At 32.6% G+C, this 17,986-nt stretch overlaps 1 protein-coding gene across 6 annotated transcripts in view; it reads left to right on the top strand.

Annotated features, from left to right (window-relative positions):
• The window catches only part of LOC138700916 (uncharacterized), a 644,305-nt gene that overhangs the window by 397,637 nt on the left and 228,682 nt on the right, over positions 1-17,986 (top strand). Inside the window, exon 1 of one of the 6 annotated variants that reach the window (XM_069827343.1) lies at positions 8,789-8,808. The exons of the other annotated variants lie outside the window; for them this stretch is intronic. The gene's annotated coding sequence lies outside the window, so the exon portion shown is untranslated. Of the gene's footprint in view, positions 1-8,788; positions 8,809-17,986 lie in introns of those variants that run through there. 6 annotated transcript variants of the gene reach the window in all.

Below are 17,986 nucleotides of genomic sequence, written 5' to 3'. Positions count from 1 at the left end.
GTTGTGAAACTTGGACTCTCACTTTGAGAGAGGAACAGAGGTTATGGGTGTTTGAGAATAAGGTTCTTAGGAAAATATTTGGGGCTAAGAGGGATGAAGTTACAGGAGAATGGAGAAAGTTACACAACACAGAACTGCACGCATTGTATTCTTCACCTGACATAATTAGGAACATTAAATCCAGACGTTTGAGATGGGCAGGGCATGTAGCACGTATGGGCGAATCCAGAAACGCATATAGAGTGTTAGTTGGGAGACCGGAGGGAAATAGACCTTTGGGGAGGCGGAGGCGTAGATGGGAAGATAATATTAAAATGTATTTGAGGGAGGTGGGATATGATGATAGAGAGTGGATTGATCTTGCTCAGGATAGGGACCAATGGCGGGCTTATGTGAGGGCGGCAATGAACGTTCGGGTTCGTTAAAAGCCAGTTGTAAGTAAGTAAGCAAAATACATTTTTTGAAAAATCCAATGCAATTACATATTTGATATTATTTGTATTGCAAAGGAAATAAATTCATTGCAATTATATATCATTCATATTGATAGAGTTGCAAAATAAAGTAAACAGATCCATTCCATTTAAACATTTGGTATTATTTATGTTGCAAAACAATTTCAATAAATTAAGTAAAATTATACATTTGATATTATTTATATTACAATGTAATTTAAGTACATTTTATGCAATAAAAGTTTGTTATTATTTCGTTGCAAAGAATCAGGTATATTTAAACTAGTATTTAATGCAATTAAACATTTGGTATTTATTTTGCAAATTAAATTAAATAAATTCAGTCCACTTATACATTTTATATTATTCAATTTGACAGTGCACAGTTTCTCCTGTTGCATAAATGACCGAACTTCTGCTACTTAAGATGAACTGCAATCATAAAAGTAATGTAGTTTATAAGAATCGAAACCCGGACCCCTGGTACCTGCAGGGTTAAGAAATCGTGGACAACATGAAAACAGTTGACGCGTGGCGTCATGTACACCGTCACTCCGTTGCTAACTGAAAGGTGTTCCACCGACGGAGTTGTAAAAATGGAATAAAACAGATGAGTGCTGATCGATTCCACACCCCTCGTATGGGGGTAAATGCGTCACATGTATTGATTATCACACCAGTTCATTGTTGTCAATAACACTCTTTCGTTTCGACGTAAGTAATTCTCTCTTTGTGGAAATTGCTACCGTACAGAAGTATGTTCCAGCGTCGAAGGAAGACCCTTTGATTCAGTATTTATGAATTCAGTTCGCTGTCCATAAACGCTTAGAGCAGTGGTCGTCAGCACTCGCTGAAATGGGTAGAGTGCATAGAGGGTAAGGAAATATGCTCCGTCATGCAAAAGGAGTAGGGAGACAGCCTACCCACCAGGAATCACGAATACACGGTAGGGCAGTGTCATGTCCGCGGGTAAGAAATTTTGTAGGCCTCTTATTTTATCAGTAAGTAATGCTTTTGGTCTTTCCTTAGGAACTGTAATTTTTTCGCTCTCTCCAGACAATACTGGAGAGAATCACACATATAAATATCTACACCACACCGCCATTAAATATATGAAAAAGACCCAACCCCACTTGATTAATAACTATAAAAATATTTCATTTTAATAACAACAATTTTAATTTACGTAGGTTTTGTAATTTTCAGTAACATATACTGTATATATTATACAGCCGTCACTCAATAAATTATAGAAATGAAGATCTAATTTAAGATATTCTCTACGTCTACTTATATAACCCCAAAACGTTTGAGTTTCATATCATCAATAGGCTATATCATTAAAATGTATATTACTGACAAATACTCGTATCATGGCATTAACTATAATAATATTTCACTTTTAATGGTGATAATGACATCAAACCACCTCAAGTTTCGTAGTTCTTAATATCCAATACACAGCTGTACTCAGAAAATTACACACCACAGAATCAGATCTGTAAATTATTTTTAATAAATCTTGAAAGTTTTTAATAACCAATTATAGAGACGTTATAAAAAATCACACAAATGAAGATTGAGATATTGTTGTCATTATGATGTCACAGAATTTGCTCTGATTTGCTCTAAATAATATGTCAGAAATCCTGCAAGTCATGGCCTTCGTGTAATATTGCTTATTGTAGTGTGTGTGTTTTGTTTTATTCTGAAAGCCATTAGTTCTCGAAACTGACGACATGTGGATTTTGGAAAATAGGAAAATTATGTACGAAAATTGACATTGCACTGAAAAGTACTATTATTTTTCTGAAACTCTTTGGGTTGCAAGCTTCAAAATGACGGGTCATTCATTAAAATCCATTCAGATGTTTTTTCCGTAATTTCCATTACCAGTTCAAATTATATATATATATGTATATATATATATATATATATATATATATATATATATATTTTTATCTCGGAAAGAAGCAAAAACGATCAAAATTCTGTTAAACTTTTTTGTTTGAAATATCTCAAAGGATAACCACCTGAAATTAATGACATTACTTACGGTACACCCTGTATATCATGGTAGATAAATAAATAGGACAAACAGTGGTTAATGAATGCTCACCCCATCTCCATTTGTGAACCTCCTCTACTGATCACTGGATCACATACCTGTGCTGTGTATGCTAATATACTGACAATGCAGGCGCGACACTGACAAGCTTGTCTTTGGATACGTGAATGCCCGGGGCCACCAGCGCGATTCCATGATAAACTGAGGATTGTTTTACAACTGCAAACGTTTACACAATTACCTGTCCGTTAATTACCCAGATTTTGCTTGTGCGAGCATCGCCCGGGGCCACCAGCTGCCTCAGAAATGCAGTCCCGCCTCTCGTGGATTGGTTAATGAACCAGAAAGTTTAAACATTATGGAGTTTATTATCTGGTTACAGCACAGCACTTGAAATAACTCATTTCGTCCCTCATTTCCTCTCCCATTATCTCTCTTCTCTTCTGCTTTACGAAACAGACGTCTTCATCACCGGGAGCATGGGATTCTGTCTGCGAAAATTAAGGTGGAAGATTATTATCAGTAAGATTCTACCAAGGACTTTGGGTAGCTCTTATGGCCTAATAGAAGCTTTGACTAAAGAACTGATATTAAATTTTAAGTTTATTATCTCTGTAGTTAAAGGAAACTTTAAATAAGTTTCTCAAATTAAATTTATTACGGATATTTTATTGTTTCTGAATATACCCTGCTTTATTGAAAAGACGACGAAATGATAAATAATTACAATAGTTAAGAATTGTCTTCTAAATGTTTTTAATACCTTTTATATTATAGAAAGAATGATAAATAAATAATTCCAGTAATAATATTATCGGATCGCCTGTAAATAGCGTCTATATTTTAAAAAGGAATTAAAAATTACAATTACAGATTTTCATTTCATCGTCTATGAATAGCCTCTGTAGTTTAAAAGGAACGTTAAATAAATAATTAGAATTACAATAATCATCTCATCGTCTATGAATAGCCTCTGTAGTTTAAAAGGAACGTTAAATAAAGAATTACAATTACAATTATCATCTTATCGTCTATGAATAGCCTCTGTAGTTTAAAAGGAACGTTAAATAAAGAATTACAATTACAATTATCATCTCATCGTCTATGAATAGCCTCTGTAGTTTAAAAGGAACGTTAAATAAAGAATTGGAATTACAATTATCATTTTATCGTCTATTAATAGCCTCTGTAGTTTAATAGAAACGTTAAATGAAGAATTACAATTACAATTATCATCTTATCGTCTATGAATAGCCTCTGTAGTTTAAAAGGAACGTTAAATAAAGAATTAGAATTACAATTATCATCTCATCGTCTATGAATAGCCTCTGTAGTTTAAAAGGAACGTTAAATAAAGAATTAGAATTACAATTATCATCTTATCGTCTATGAATAGCCTCTGTAGTTTAAAAGGAACGTTAAATAAAGAATTAGAATTACAATTATCATCTCATCGTCTATGAATAGCCTCTGTAGTTTAAAAGGAACGTTAAATAAAGAATTACAATTACAATTATCATCTCATCGTCTATGAATAGCCTCTGTAGTTTAAAAGGAACGTTAAATAAAGAATTAGAATTACAATTATCATCTCATCGTCTATGAATAGCCTCTGTAGTTTAAAAGGAACGTTAAATAAAGAATTAGAATTACAATTATCATCTTATCGTCTATGAATAGCCTCTGTAGTTTAAAAGGAACGTTAAATAAAGAATTAGAATTACAATTATCATCTCATCGTCTATGAATAGCCTCTGTAGTTTAAAAGGAACGTTGAATAAAGAATTACAATTATAATTAGCATCTTATCGTCTATGAATAGCCTCTGTAGTTTAAAGGAACGTTAAGTAAAGAATTACAATTAAAATTATCATCTCATCGTCTATGAATAGCCTCTGTACTTTAAAAGGAACGTTAAATAAAGAATTACAATTACAATTATCATCTCATCGTCTATGAATAGCCTCTGTAGTTTAAAAGGAACGTTAAATAAAGAATTAGAATTACAATTATCATCTCATCGTCTATGAATAGCCTCTGTAGTTTAAAAGGAACGTTAAATAAAGAATTACAATTATAATTAGCATCGTATCGTCTATGAATAGCCTCTGTAGTTTAAAAGGAACGTTGAATAAAGAATTACAATTACAATTATCATCTCATCGTCTATGAATAGCCTCTGTAGTTTAAAGGAACGTTAAATAAAGAATTATAATTACAATTATCATCTTATCGTCTATGAATAGCCTCTGTAGTTTAAAGGAACGTTAAATAAAGAATTACAATTACAATTATCATTTCATCGTCTATGAATAGCCTCTGTAGTCTAAAAGGAACGTTAAATAAAGAATTACAATTACAATTATCTTTTCATCGTCTATGAATAGCCTCTGTAGTCTAAAAGGAACGTTAAATAAAGAATTACAATTACAATTATCTTTTCATCGTCTATGAATAGCCTCTGTAGTCTAAAAGGAACGTTAAATAAAGAATTACAATTACAATTATCTTTTCATCGTCTATGAATAGCCTCTGTAGTCTAAAAGGAACGTTAAATAAAGAATTACAATTACAATTATCTTTTCATCGTCTATGAATAGCCTCTGTAGTCTAAAAGGAACGTTAAATAAAGAATTACAATTACAATTATCTTTTCATCGTCTATGAATAGCCTCTGTAGTCTAAAAGGAACGTTAAATAAAGAATTACAATTACAATTATCATTTCATCGTCTATGAATAGCCTCTGTAGTCTAAAAGGAACGTTAAATAAAGAATTACAATTACAATTATCTTTTCATCGTCTATGAATAGCCTCTGTAGTCTAAAAGGAACGTTAAATAAAGAATTACAATTACAATTATCTTTTCATCGTCTATGAATAGCCTCTGTAGTTTAAAAGAAACGTTAAATAAAGAATTAGAATTACAATTATCATCTCATCGTCTATGAATAGCCTCTGTAGTTTAAAAGGAACGTTAAATAAAGAATTAGAATTACAATTATCATCTTATCGTCTATGAATAGCCTCTGTAGTTTAAAAGGAACGTTAAATAAAGAATTAGAATTACAATTATCATCTCATCGTCTATGAATAGCCTCTGTAGTTTAAAAGGAACGTTAAATAAAGAATTACAATTACAATTATCATCTCATCGTCTATGAATAGCCTCTGTAGTTTAAAAGGAACGTTAAATAAAGAATTAGAATTACAATTATCATCTCATCGTCTATGAATAGCCTCTGTAGTTTAAAAGGAACGTTAAATAAAGAATTAGAATTACAATTATCATCTTATCGTCTATGAATAGCCTCTGTAGTTTAAAAGGAACGTTAAATAAAGAATTAGAATTACAATTATCATCTCATCGTCTATGAATAGCCTCTGTAGTTTAAAAGGAACGTTGAATAAAGAATTACAATTATAATTAGCATCTTATCGTCTATGAATAGCCTCTGTAGTTTAAAGGAACGTTAAGTAAAGAATTACAATTAAAATTATCATCTCATCGTCTATGAATAGCCTCTGTACTTTAAAAGGAACGTTAAATAAAGAATTACAATTACAATTATCATCTCATCGTCTATGAATAGCCTCTGTAGTTTAAAAGGAACGTTAAATAAAGAATTAGAATTACAATTATCATCTCATCGTCTATGAATAGCCTCTGTAGTTTAAAAGGAACGTTAAATAAAGAATTACAATTATAATTAGCATCGTATCGTCTATGAATAGCCTCTGTAGTTTAAAAGGAACGTTGAATAAAGAATTACAATTACAATTATCATCTCATCGTCTATGAATAGCCTCTGTAGTTTAAAGGAACGTTAAATAAAGAATTATAATTACAATTATCATCTTATCGTCTATGAATAGCCTCTGTAGTTTAAAGGAACGTTAAATAAAGAATTACAATTACAATTATCATTTCATCGTCTATGAATAGCCTCTGTAGTCTAAAAGGAACGTTAAATAAAGAATTACAATTACAATTATCTTTTCATCGTCTATGAATAGCCTCTGTAGTCTAAAAGGAACGTTAAATAAAGAATTACAATTACAATTATCTTTTCATCGTCTATGAATAGCCTCTGTAGTCTAAAAGGAACGTTAAATAAAGAATTACAATTACAATTATCTTTTCATCGTCTATGAATAGCCTCTGTAGTCTAAAAGGAACGTTAAATAAAGAATTACAATTACAATTATCTTTTCATCGTCTATGAATAGCCTCTGTAGTCTAAAAGGAACGTTAAATAAAGAATTACAATTACAATTATCTTTTCATCGTCTATGAATAGCCTCTGTAGTCTAAAAGGAACGTTAAATAAAGAATTACAATTACAATTATCATTTCATCGTCTATGAATAGCCTCTGTAGTCTAAAAGGAACGTTAAATAAAGAATTACAATTACAATTATCTTTTCATCGTCTATGAATAGCCTCTGTAGTCTAAAAGGAACGTTAAATAAAGAATTACAATTACAATTATCTTTTCATCGTCTATGAATAGCCTCTGTAGTTTAAAAGAAACGTTAAATAAAGAATTACAATTATAATTATCTTTTCATCGTCTATGAATAGCCTCTGTAGTCTAAAAGGAACGTTAAATAAAGAATTACAATTACAATTATCTTTTCATCGTCTATGAATAGCCTCTGTAGTCTGAAAGGAACGTTAAATAAAGAATTACTATTACAATTATCATTTTATCGCCTATTAATAGCCTCTGTAGTTTAAAAGGAACGTTAAATAAAGAATTACTATTACAATTATCATTTTATCGCCTATTAATAGCCTCTGTAGTCTAAAAGGAACGTTAAATAAAGAATTACTATTACAATTATCATTTTATCGCCTATTAATAGCCTCTGTAGTTTAAAAGGAACGTTAAATAAAGAATTACTATTACAATTATCATTTTATCGCCTATTAATAGCCTCTGTAGTCTAAAAGGAACGTTAAATAAAGAATTACTATTACAATTATCATTTTATCGCCTATTAATAGCCTCTGTAGTTTAAAAGGAACGTTAAATAAAGAATTACTATTACAATTATCATTTTATCGCCTATTAATAGCCTCTGTAGTTTAAAAGAAACGTTAAACGTTAAATGAAGAATTACTTATTATCTTATCTTACTGAAAGGCGGTTTCTGATTACAGTTTTTACAAGATTCATGCAACTAAATCCTCGATGAAATTATATAAATCAATTAGAAGAAATTGTTCACTTAACTTTCGTGAATTCCACCAACTCTTTGAAATCAATTCCTGAACATCTATTGCTCAATACCTTTTTGAACATTGCCCATGCCATTAGCATTTCATTTAAATTCAGATTAGTTCAAACACATCTCTGATTTCATTTTCTCCATTACCATCTTCGTTTCTGAAGACATAATGTGGTTGTCGCATTTTTGTACATTACATTGCAAGTTTGTTGCATTTTTAGAATTCGAGTAGCAAAATGCGACTGTGGCTTAAACCCTGGCCTAAACGTTGGCTTCATAAAAGAGAGAGATTTCCAGATATTAATAAATGTATTGCATTTATTTTTGTTCTCACAAAATCAACGTTTCCATTTAGTACACAGTTTTCACCAAATAAACCATTTCTGATAATCCTCTTTCTTCTTAACTCCGTTACTGTACTCTTTACTTTTTTGCCTTTCGCAGAACCAGTAACGATTTTTAAAAATGTGTGAATTCTGTCATGAATTCATTAGCTTCAGTTTCGGATTGGAAAATATAAAAAAACAACACCGTCCGGGATACAAAACGGCAACGAATTGTCTGCTGAGCACACAGAGTCTGTAGAAGGCTATCTGCCCATGCGCCGGTCACCCCTGGAATAACGTTTCCTCACACACGATCAGTTTTGGTTTATCATTCCTGGAAATCCAACAGATATAAGACACGTCTCATCCTTCATTCCCAGCTTGCCATGCCGTGATTCCTGGACTGAATGCTCCACACACGATCGGTTTTGAAGTGGAGAGTCCAACTGACAAGACCGGTACCATGAGAGGAATCACCGTGAGTGGGATTCTTTGAGGCAAAGTTGGAATAAATCTGTGTTTTTGTGTTAGCCTACTTATTCCGGTCTGTCTTAAAGTTACGTGACTTTGTAACGTGAAGTTATCTGATATGCTGATTCAGTACTTTAACGGCAATACAAGCCAATTTTTGTTTACTAATACAAAAAATTGAAATTTTTTGTTTCATTTCTTCCAGGTAAGTGAGACTCTACTTCAGTGAATTCCTCGTGACATTCCAGAATTGGTAAGTGTTGAACTGGCATCTCTTTGAACTAATTTTATTCCCTGTTTCAATACAAACTCTGTCATAAACCTCAAAGATTCGTATCCGTTACTGTTGTAAGTGAAGCACAAAAATGTCTGCCGGAGTTGTAGTTTCCAGTTGCTTTCTGCGAAACTAAATTATACAAGGAAATAGTAGCAAATCACATGTATCTGCAAGAGTATCACTTCTATCTCCACCTTTGTTGGCGTACTCCCTGCGAATTCGAAACGCACTGGGTTATGATTGTTACGTTACTAAGATGATGATGGTGGTGGTGGTGGTAATCAACACAAAGATGATAGTGCTTATTATGACAAATAAAACGATGCAGTAACATTGACGATTATTGTGACGAAATGCATTTTAATGTAACGAAGATAGAGTTGTTGGTAACAACGACGCGAAGTTAACGTTAGTGACGAAGTTAATCAATCAATCAATCGTTTATTAATGTCATGAGCAACAGTTTGTTGCAATAGATATAAAATATACTAAATTACTGTACAAGAGATATAAAATAATATTTGACATAAAATTTAAAAACAGATGAATACAACAATACTTATGAAATAACAATACTGGTTATGATAATAATAATAATAATAATAATAATAATAATAATAATAATAATAATAATTTATTTATTTATTTATTTATTTAAAATATTAATGTGCAAAACAACAGCACAAAGCCAATTACAGTTTAGCACAAAAAAAAAAAATAAAAAAAAACAAAACAAAACAGAACAAATGATTATGAGAATGAATGACAGAAAATGGCAGTGAGATGAAATACAATCAATATAATAGTCAACATTAACCATTCACCAAATGCAACAAAATAAATGGCAATATCTAACAAATAATAAAAGATATTAAATAACAAGTAAGGATATATCATGCATAAGTAAAATCAAATCAGATCTTGCAAATTAGCACTTTTAATACACCTGGCTATTGGAGAAAGGGATTTAATAATAATAATAATAATAATAATAATAATAATAATAATATAATAATAATATAATAATAATAATATAATAATAATATAATAATAATATAATAACAATATAATAATAATAATATAATAATATAATATAATAATAATATAATAATAATATAATAATAGTAATAATAATAATAATAATATAATAATAATATAATTTTATTTATTTATTTATTTAATGTTTGCTGTACAACAGCCAGTGGCCAATTACAGTTCAGCACAAATATAACAAAAACATAAAACAAAAATAATTATTACACATAAATATAATTACAATTACGATGAATGGATAACTAAGAATACTATGAGACAATGTTAATTGAGTATAATGCCTAAAAGAATACATAAATGATAAATCGTTGCCAAGAGCAAACAAAGTCTATACATTGAAGGGATCGAATTCGCAGCCATGCATGTTGGCATTTTTAATGCATCTGGAGACTGGTGAAAGAAATTTCGAATTTCTAATATAGAAAAGTTTGTGGGCTCTCATATCTTTTGTTGGAATACGTAAGGTAATATTGTTTAAGAAAGAGTCACAGGATATATCACCTTTGAGGACTTTACAAAAGAACAGATAATCTAGCTCATGGCGTCTAGCATATAGATTTTGACAATTAAAATATTCACATTTTCTCTCATAACTATACCCGGAATTAATGGGCAGAAATCTGAATGAACATAAGGATATAAATTTTCTTTGTATATTTTCTAATTTAGCCGAGTCCGTAGTTGTAATCGAGTTCCAAACTACAGATGCATATTCGAGTTTCGATCGCACCAATGTATAGTATAGCATTAAGAGAGAATCGGGCGTGGAAAAAGAATAAGTTATTGACCGTATTATTCCTAGCATTCTGATTGCGTGATTGTAAAGATATTATGATGATAATAATAATAATAATAATAATAATAATAATAATAATAATAATAATCGTAATGATGAAGAGCAATGCAGCTTATAAATTTATAATACATTTACAGTGGAGTCAAGAAATTCACTAATACACTACAGAATGGATGTTTGATTAACCAGTTGTACAAAACAGATTTAAATTGTATATAACGTACATGATCTGCCTTTTGTGGTAACTTGTTGAACATTGTTATAGCAATAGAATTGAACCATTTTTTGTACTTACTTAATCTAAATCTAGGTTCTGAAAGACGATAATAAACCATGTATTATAGTGGTGAAATTTTGTTTTAGGGTGATAAATATTAAGGTTTTTCTTAATTTTCATTAGACAGTGGAATATATACAGAGTGTTTCCGAGGTGGTGTTACAAACTTTCAGGGACGATGGCGGAAGGCACATGTATCAATTTGAGATAAGGAACCATGGTCCGGAAATGACCGAGTCGAAAGTTATAAATAGACTTCGTGGAATTGCCACGAGAATCGCAAGGTTTACTGCGCACGCGGTATAGACTATATGAGAAGTGGGTGTGCAAAGGATGGAGTATGCCTCTGAGGTAAACACTGAGCAGTATACTGCAATTACAATAAAACCTGTATCCTGCATTCAAGAAATATAATGAACGATCTTTGAAGTAGGAAATGTCTAAACATGTAAATACACAATTATTTTGTAGTGAGATATATTAACTTTTAAAATTTAATGTAATATACTCACATCATCCTTGAATATGTACATTGCAGTGAAGAGTTACGTACATTTTGAGCGACTGCAAAGTAACCTCCTCCGATGGTCACTCAAACAGTTTTTATATTGGGAAAATGTACGTTCAACATCACACGATGTAATAGGTGCATATTTGAAGAACGGGAAGTCACTGCTTTTTAGTACACCAACTTCAGATGTCTTGTCGTGACCTGATGGTACATCATTTATAGTACGAAGTTGTGAATAGGCAGAATTTTTAGCAATGATGTTTCTCAACTTACATTTCACTTTTTCTGAAATTGGCGAATTGTTATTTTGGATAACGGTTTGTGATAATTTATCCACTATATTAAGGGCTTCTGAGAGTTGTAGTTTAGACGATTCTAACAGGTTGACGCCTTTGGACACGGTTTTAAAATTAGAATCAATGAACAGAATATCTTCCAATAGCTGTTCAGAAGGCAATGATTTTACAGCTGCAACAGCGGAACTGTCTGTGCTATCCAATTCATCAATTACCTCCATTATTTTGCCGTAATATTCTGCATAATAATTAACAGCATCCAACGACGTTTCCTAACGGGTCAAGACTGGCTGCGGGGGTAAGGGTATTCCAGGGGCAATTATTTGGAACAGCAACACTCTCATTGTAGTATGTTTGATTGAATTCTTGTCTGCACTGAACAAATGTTAAGCTTTGACTATTCCAACCACAGTAATGCAAAAACAAGTGCTTACATAGGTATACATTAGCTGTAGCTGCTCTATCTATTTGGACCGGTCACAACTCTTAACATGAACTGCTTATACTACGAGACCGGGCGGTCGCTCACCTCCTCTATACTACCGTACATCGGCAACCTGATTGCATGCTGCCTGTGGCAATTCAACGAAGTCTAGTTATAAACAAAAATAGTTGTGTGGAAATGGAATTGTAATTTAGCATCAAGTGCCCTCCTTCCCTTCACTTTTGGAACAGTCGTGGAAAAATGATATGGGCCGGATGTCTCCTACGTGGGTACTTGTACCGATAAAATCTGTGAGCTTGTCTACTGTTCCCATTGGCTCATCCGTATTCGAAAATCAGGTCTGCTTATTCCGCTCTCGTGTAGTCCTCCATTTCACTGGACTGTACAAGTCGCAGTGTCCAGTTACTTACGGTTAACCCTATAGCCTATTTTCCTTTCCTTGTCTTCCATGATAAAGACAATGTATAGGTCCGAAACGTTGCTTTTTTCTACTGATATTAAAGGTATAAAGACTCAAAATCTTGTCATTATGTGGGCAGTGTTGCTACTAATGATTCCGGGAAAACGTGATCATCTTCTGAACTGTTTGCAGAATATCCTACTGAAATTCGCTGTCTTCGTCGTCACATTTTGATGTCGCGTAGCTTCTCGGGACCTCCAGTCTTGTGATTTGTTGTTTTCTTTGCGGTCCTCTTTATGCAAGGGTTCCCCGCTTTCCCCAGACTCTGTCAAACGCGGGATCAAAGTGGAGGGAGGCTGATTTATTGATTTAAAGATAAACTGGGAAAAGATATATCTGCCTATCCTTGAGTGCTTCTCTGTACACTTTGAGATGCTTGGGTTGCCTAGCAACCAGTAACACGTGCGCACAATGCGTGTTGTCGTGATATTTACAATTTTATTGAAGTCGTCGTGAATCCTAGACCGGTTTGCTTGTCGTCGGACGGACGGCGTCTTTATGAAATCGTAGTGTTATTATCTTGCCCTTGTTTTGAGAGTACTTGAGTCGATTCCTGATGTAAATATATTTTTTTTTCATTTCATTTATTATATTTCATAGATCTTACATTATCAATGAAGATTTAAGATGTAGAACAAGTCAAAATTTTACAAGATTACAATTATTACAATTTTTACAATATTTTTTTTACAATTTTTACATTTTTTTTATAATTTTACAATTTTGCAATTTTCTACGATTTTATACCATTTTTCGGCGTGAGATGAGGTGAGACCGAAGATTCGTCAAAAGATTACCTGGCATTTGTCTTATGGAGCCCATTTTGTCATACGCACCTCACATACATAAGGTAAATGCTCCTAAAATTACGTACTTAGTGCATTTGTGTCCTTAGATACTCATTTTTGAGACCAATATAAAAACTACATTTATGAAACGAAACTCTTGATTCTTAAGATCACAATAATATGAAAAAAGTTACTTTCTTACTTACTTACTATCTTTTAAGGAACCCGGAGGTTAATTTCCGCCCTCACATAAGCCCGCCATCGGTCCCTATCCTGAGCAAGATTAATCCAGTCTCTATCATCATATCCCACCTCCCTCAAATCCATTTTAATATTATCTTCCCATCTACGTCTCGGGCTCCCTAAAAGTCTTTGTCCCTCCGGTCTCCCAACTAACACTCTATATGTATTTCTGGATTCGCCCATACGTGCTACATGCCCTGCCCATCTCAAACGTCTGCATTTAATGTTCCTAATTATGTCAGGTGAAGAATACAATGCGTGCAGTTCTGTGTTGTGTAACTTTCTCCATTCTCCTGTAACTTCATCCCTCTTAGCCCCAAATATTTTCCTAAGCACCTTATTCTCAAAAACCCTTAACCTCTGTTCCTCTCTCAAAGTGAGAGTGCAAGTTTCACAACCATACAGAACAACCAGTAATATAACTGTTTTATAAATTCTAACTTTCATACTAAAAAAAATAGAAGAAAGTACAGGTTGTACCTAATAATTTAAAATTGTACCAAACAATAGTTGTACGTACCAAGGGTACAATTGTACCAAAAGTGAAAACACTGCATGTAACTGTCGACCTACACATCTGTTTTCTGTTACAAACTTCAAAATTGAAATAATAGAGTTTCTTAACTTGCTTTCCCATTGTTGAGAGGACTGTTAATTTTCAAATGACTCTGATTATAAAGGAATTACTGAAAATATTCATAACTATATTGTTGTGGTGTATTTTGAAAAGTTAATGGAATTTTATTTTATTTTATGCTCGACCATGCCGAAATGTAGTAATTATACACCTGGTGGCAGACCTTTACTGTATGTCATTAAAATACACCTACTCATTAAAGGTCAGGTCTTTCAGCCAATGACGACTCAGGTTACAACTGTTCAGCCAATGACAGGTCAGCCTTCTACCGTTATAAAACCGCAAGTATCGATTATTCTCGGATATGCAATCGAAAGAGAATTAGCGAAAAGTCACGGAGGCTGGAAATCCAATACTGTCGCAGAAGGTTATGTTCTGTTACTATAATAATTAGCGTTAATTGTAAATAATATTCAAATAAATTGAATTTGTCATCTCGTTTTTCAATGTCTAATTTAATTTTAATGTTATCTCTGTAGGTTCTTATGGCCTAGCAAGGTCAATGTGAACATCTGTTCCTCGGAAAAAAATCAATACTTTCGCGTCTGCGCACATCTCACAACATACGGGACATTGGCCAAGGTCAGATATAAAGAAAATGAATAATATCAAGTTAGAAATATGGTCGAGGATAAAAAGTCGTATGAAACTCGCCTATAATGGTAATTAAGAAGCTCGTCTGAAAATTATGAAACTCGCTTGCGCTCGTTTCATAAATATTCATACTCGCTTCTTAATTACCTTCATTATAGGCTCGTTGCATAATGTACTATTATTTTATTGTTAGGCTTAATGTAATATGGATTGTTTTATATTAAATATGGAAAATATATGGGAATTAATTAAATTATATACTAAACACTGAAATATGGAGAAATTTCAAATATAAAAGTAACACTTTTTCAACTCTACACGTTGTGAAATATGAAGATAATGCAAAATATAATTGATACTATCTTTATTAGTAAATATGTACAGTAGTGGCAAAAAAAAAACCGGACCGACCCTTGTAGCTGATTTCAGAGCCTTGTTCACTCCAGACCACATAGACTGGTAACTAAGACTTTCGTGGTTCGAATCCTGCCTGGTAAGGAAACTTTTTTTTTGTTTCTTATTCAAATTTATTCCCAATACTTTTCGATTGCAGCGATATTTTACTACTTAATTAACTTACTATTCCCAGAACATGAATTTTACCAATAATCGAAAAGTATTGGGAATAAATTTGAATAAGGAACAAAAAAAAAAGTTTCCTTCCCAGGCAGGATTCGAACCACGAAAGTCTTAGTTACCAGTCTATCGTGCTCTGGAGTGAACAAGGCTCTGAAATCAGCTACAAGAGTCGGTCCGGTTTTTTTTTTTTTTGCCACTACTGTATTTACGTAGAAATCCTTTCCCTGATAATGACTAGAAAAGCTGATGTCCTGGGTGAATATCTGTTCGACTCGCCACATGTGCCATGAATTTACCCAGGGACTCCGCAGTAATTGGATCACTCTGTATAATTGTGGGTACATTAGCGTGATTGTCTCTCTGTTTACTAAATATGTAGCGGTATTATTTAAATGGAATGTAATTGAGTAGGCAAAGAGACAGGTTTAAACGATAAGTAGGGGAGAAGTGGGTACAGTGAGACATTTTTTATTAGATGGTAAAGTTTGATGTTGAAATGTTTGTAACAGTGGAGTTGTATGTTGCATGAGTAAAGTAACAGTATGTTCATATTCGAATTGATTCTAGTTATAAAGGTGAGTGATGAAAAAATAATTCATAATTTTTCACTCTAGAAGTAAAATTTTGGCTTGCGTTTAATGAAGGTTATATTGGATATACAAATTAAATAGAAATATGAATGTTTTGTTACCTAATACTGTTGTATTTGACGTTATGTTTTGCAAAGTTTCGTCTTTCTTGTTTTGATTTTGAAGTGATGGCGCCATTTTTAAACGAACTATGCGTAAAGGGAACAGTGAGACATTCCATTGAAGGGTACACTGAGACGTCTCACTGTTACCATTTACCAATGATTTGCAAAAATAAACTGTAATTATATTACATTTACCAGTAACTAACATTAAAAATGAACATACTAGTAACCAATTTAGGAACTATAACTTAAAATAATGGATACATTACATTTTAATGGTTTCTTAAATAAAAAATTATTCGCAAAATTTAAAAAAATAATAAAAAATAATAAAGAATTAAATTAAATTCTTATAATTATAAGCTTTGTTGTCACCAAAAATTCATTTTATTCTTTCGCAAAAGTTTGAAAAGTCATGGAAAATTCACTTTTCCAAATGTTCCAGATGTTTCAATGGTTTCGAAGTCAGACATCAAAATGATTCTAAATAAGTCTATAGAACATGGCAAGATAAAGAGACTAGCAAGCTTTCTTTTCTTTTGAAATAAATTTAAATCATTTCAATGTCCGTTAATAGACACTGTGGTGTCTCACTGTACCCTCCTGAATGGGAACAGTGAGACATTTGCATTTTTTTGACAAACACGTATTGTATATTATGTCCTTTATCTATTAACATTTTTGTTTATGTATTATTATACTCCATGTTTTAATGTATATTTCTATTGCACCTGATTTTAAAAATACTTGAAATTTCACTTGCATACATGTGTCTTAATATTTTGTGTCTCACTGTGCCCACTACTCCCCTACCTTGTGCTAATGCATAACTTTTTTTTTGCCTACCTCACGTTTTCAGAGGTTAACGATTTGCTTGCTTCGTGTCCATTACTATGACAACAAGACTTCCCGGCGTCAATTTTTTTGTAGCAATAAAACCGAGACCTTTAAATGAAGTCGTAGAAATCAACATAACTTTTGGTCTTAATCCAATCTCGGCAATTTAATATCGCTTCAGAATGTGATAGTTCCTGCTCACCTGCCGTTCACCGTAAAGATTTTTTTATGCTCAAACTGGTTGGGGATATTTTTTCTCCGTTGCCTGAACCAAATAAGGTTGCCATTTACTGTTTTTCCATTTCCAGGACGATCAGCATCCAAGTCAAGTCCTGGTGCTGTTAAAAAGTTCGTAGACTAGTTTTGTTCTTCAGAAACAGATGTCGGTGTCGGCATTCTGACCTCCTCTCTTCTGAAGTAGGATTCTTGGGAAGGTCCTCTTTTTTCAAAAGTGATATATTGACTTCTGAAGCACAGGTTGAACATTATTTCTCATTCTGCAAGGGTAACGGAGGAGACTGTTTTCATTTCTTCTTAACTTCGAAATCTCTTGTCTCGCAACTTGTTTTATGACTTCAGGCGTTGCAGGGCCGTAAGGAACCATCCATATCAACAATACAATTGTTGCCATAGTAATCGTAGTGCTTCTGTACCAAAAGTGAAATATATAATTTGAACTGGTAATGGAAATTACGGGAAAACGGCTAAACGGATTTTAATGAATGACCCCTCATTTTGAAGCTTGGCATCCAAGGATTTTCAGAAAAATAGTAATTTTCAGTGAAGCGTTAGTTTTCCTACGTAATTTTCCTATTATCCAAAATCCATCTTTCGTCAGTTTTGAGAACTAATTCCATTTCAGCAGTCGGCCGTGATTTCAGAATAAAACAAAACACACACTACAATAAACAATAGCTATTACACGAAGGCCATGACCTGCAGGA

The sequence above is a fragment of the Periplaneta americana genome, chromosome 6 (genome assembly GCF_040183065.1).
Source record: "Periplaneta americana isolate PAMFEO1 chromosome 6, P.americana_PAMFEO1_priV1, whole genome shotgun sequence".
In the NCBI taxonomy this organism is placed as follows: Eukaryota; Metazoa; Arthropoda; class Insecta; order Blattodea; family Blattidae; genus Periplaneta; species Periplaneta americana.
This window is presented reverse-complemented; position numbering and strand designations above follow the sequence as displayed.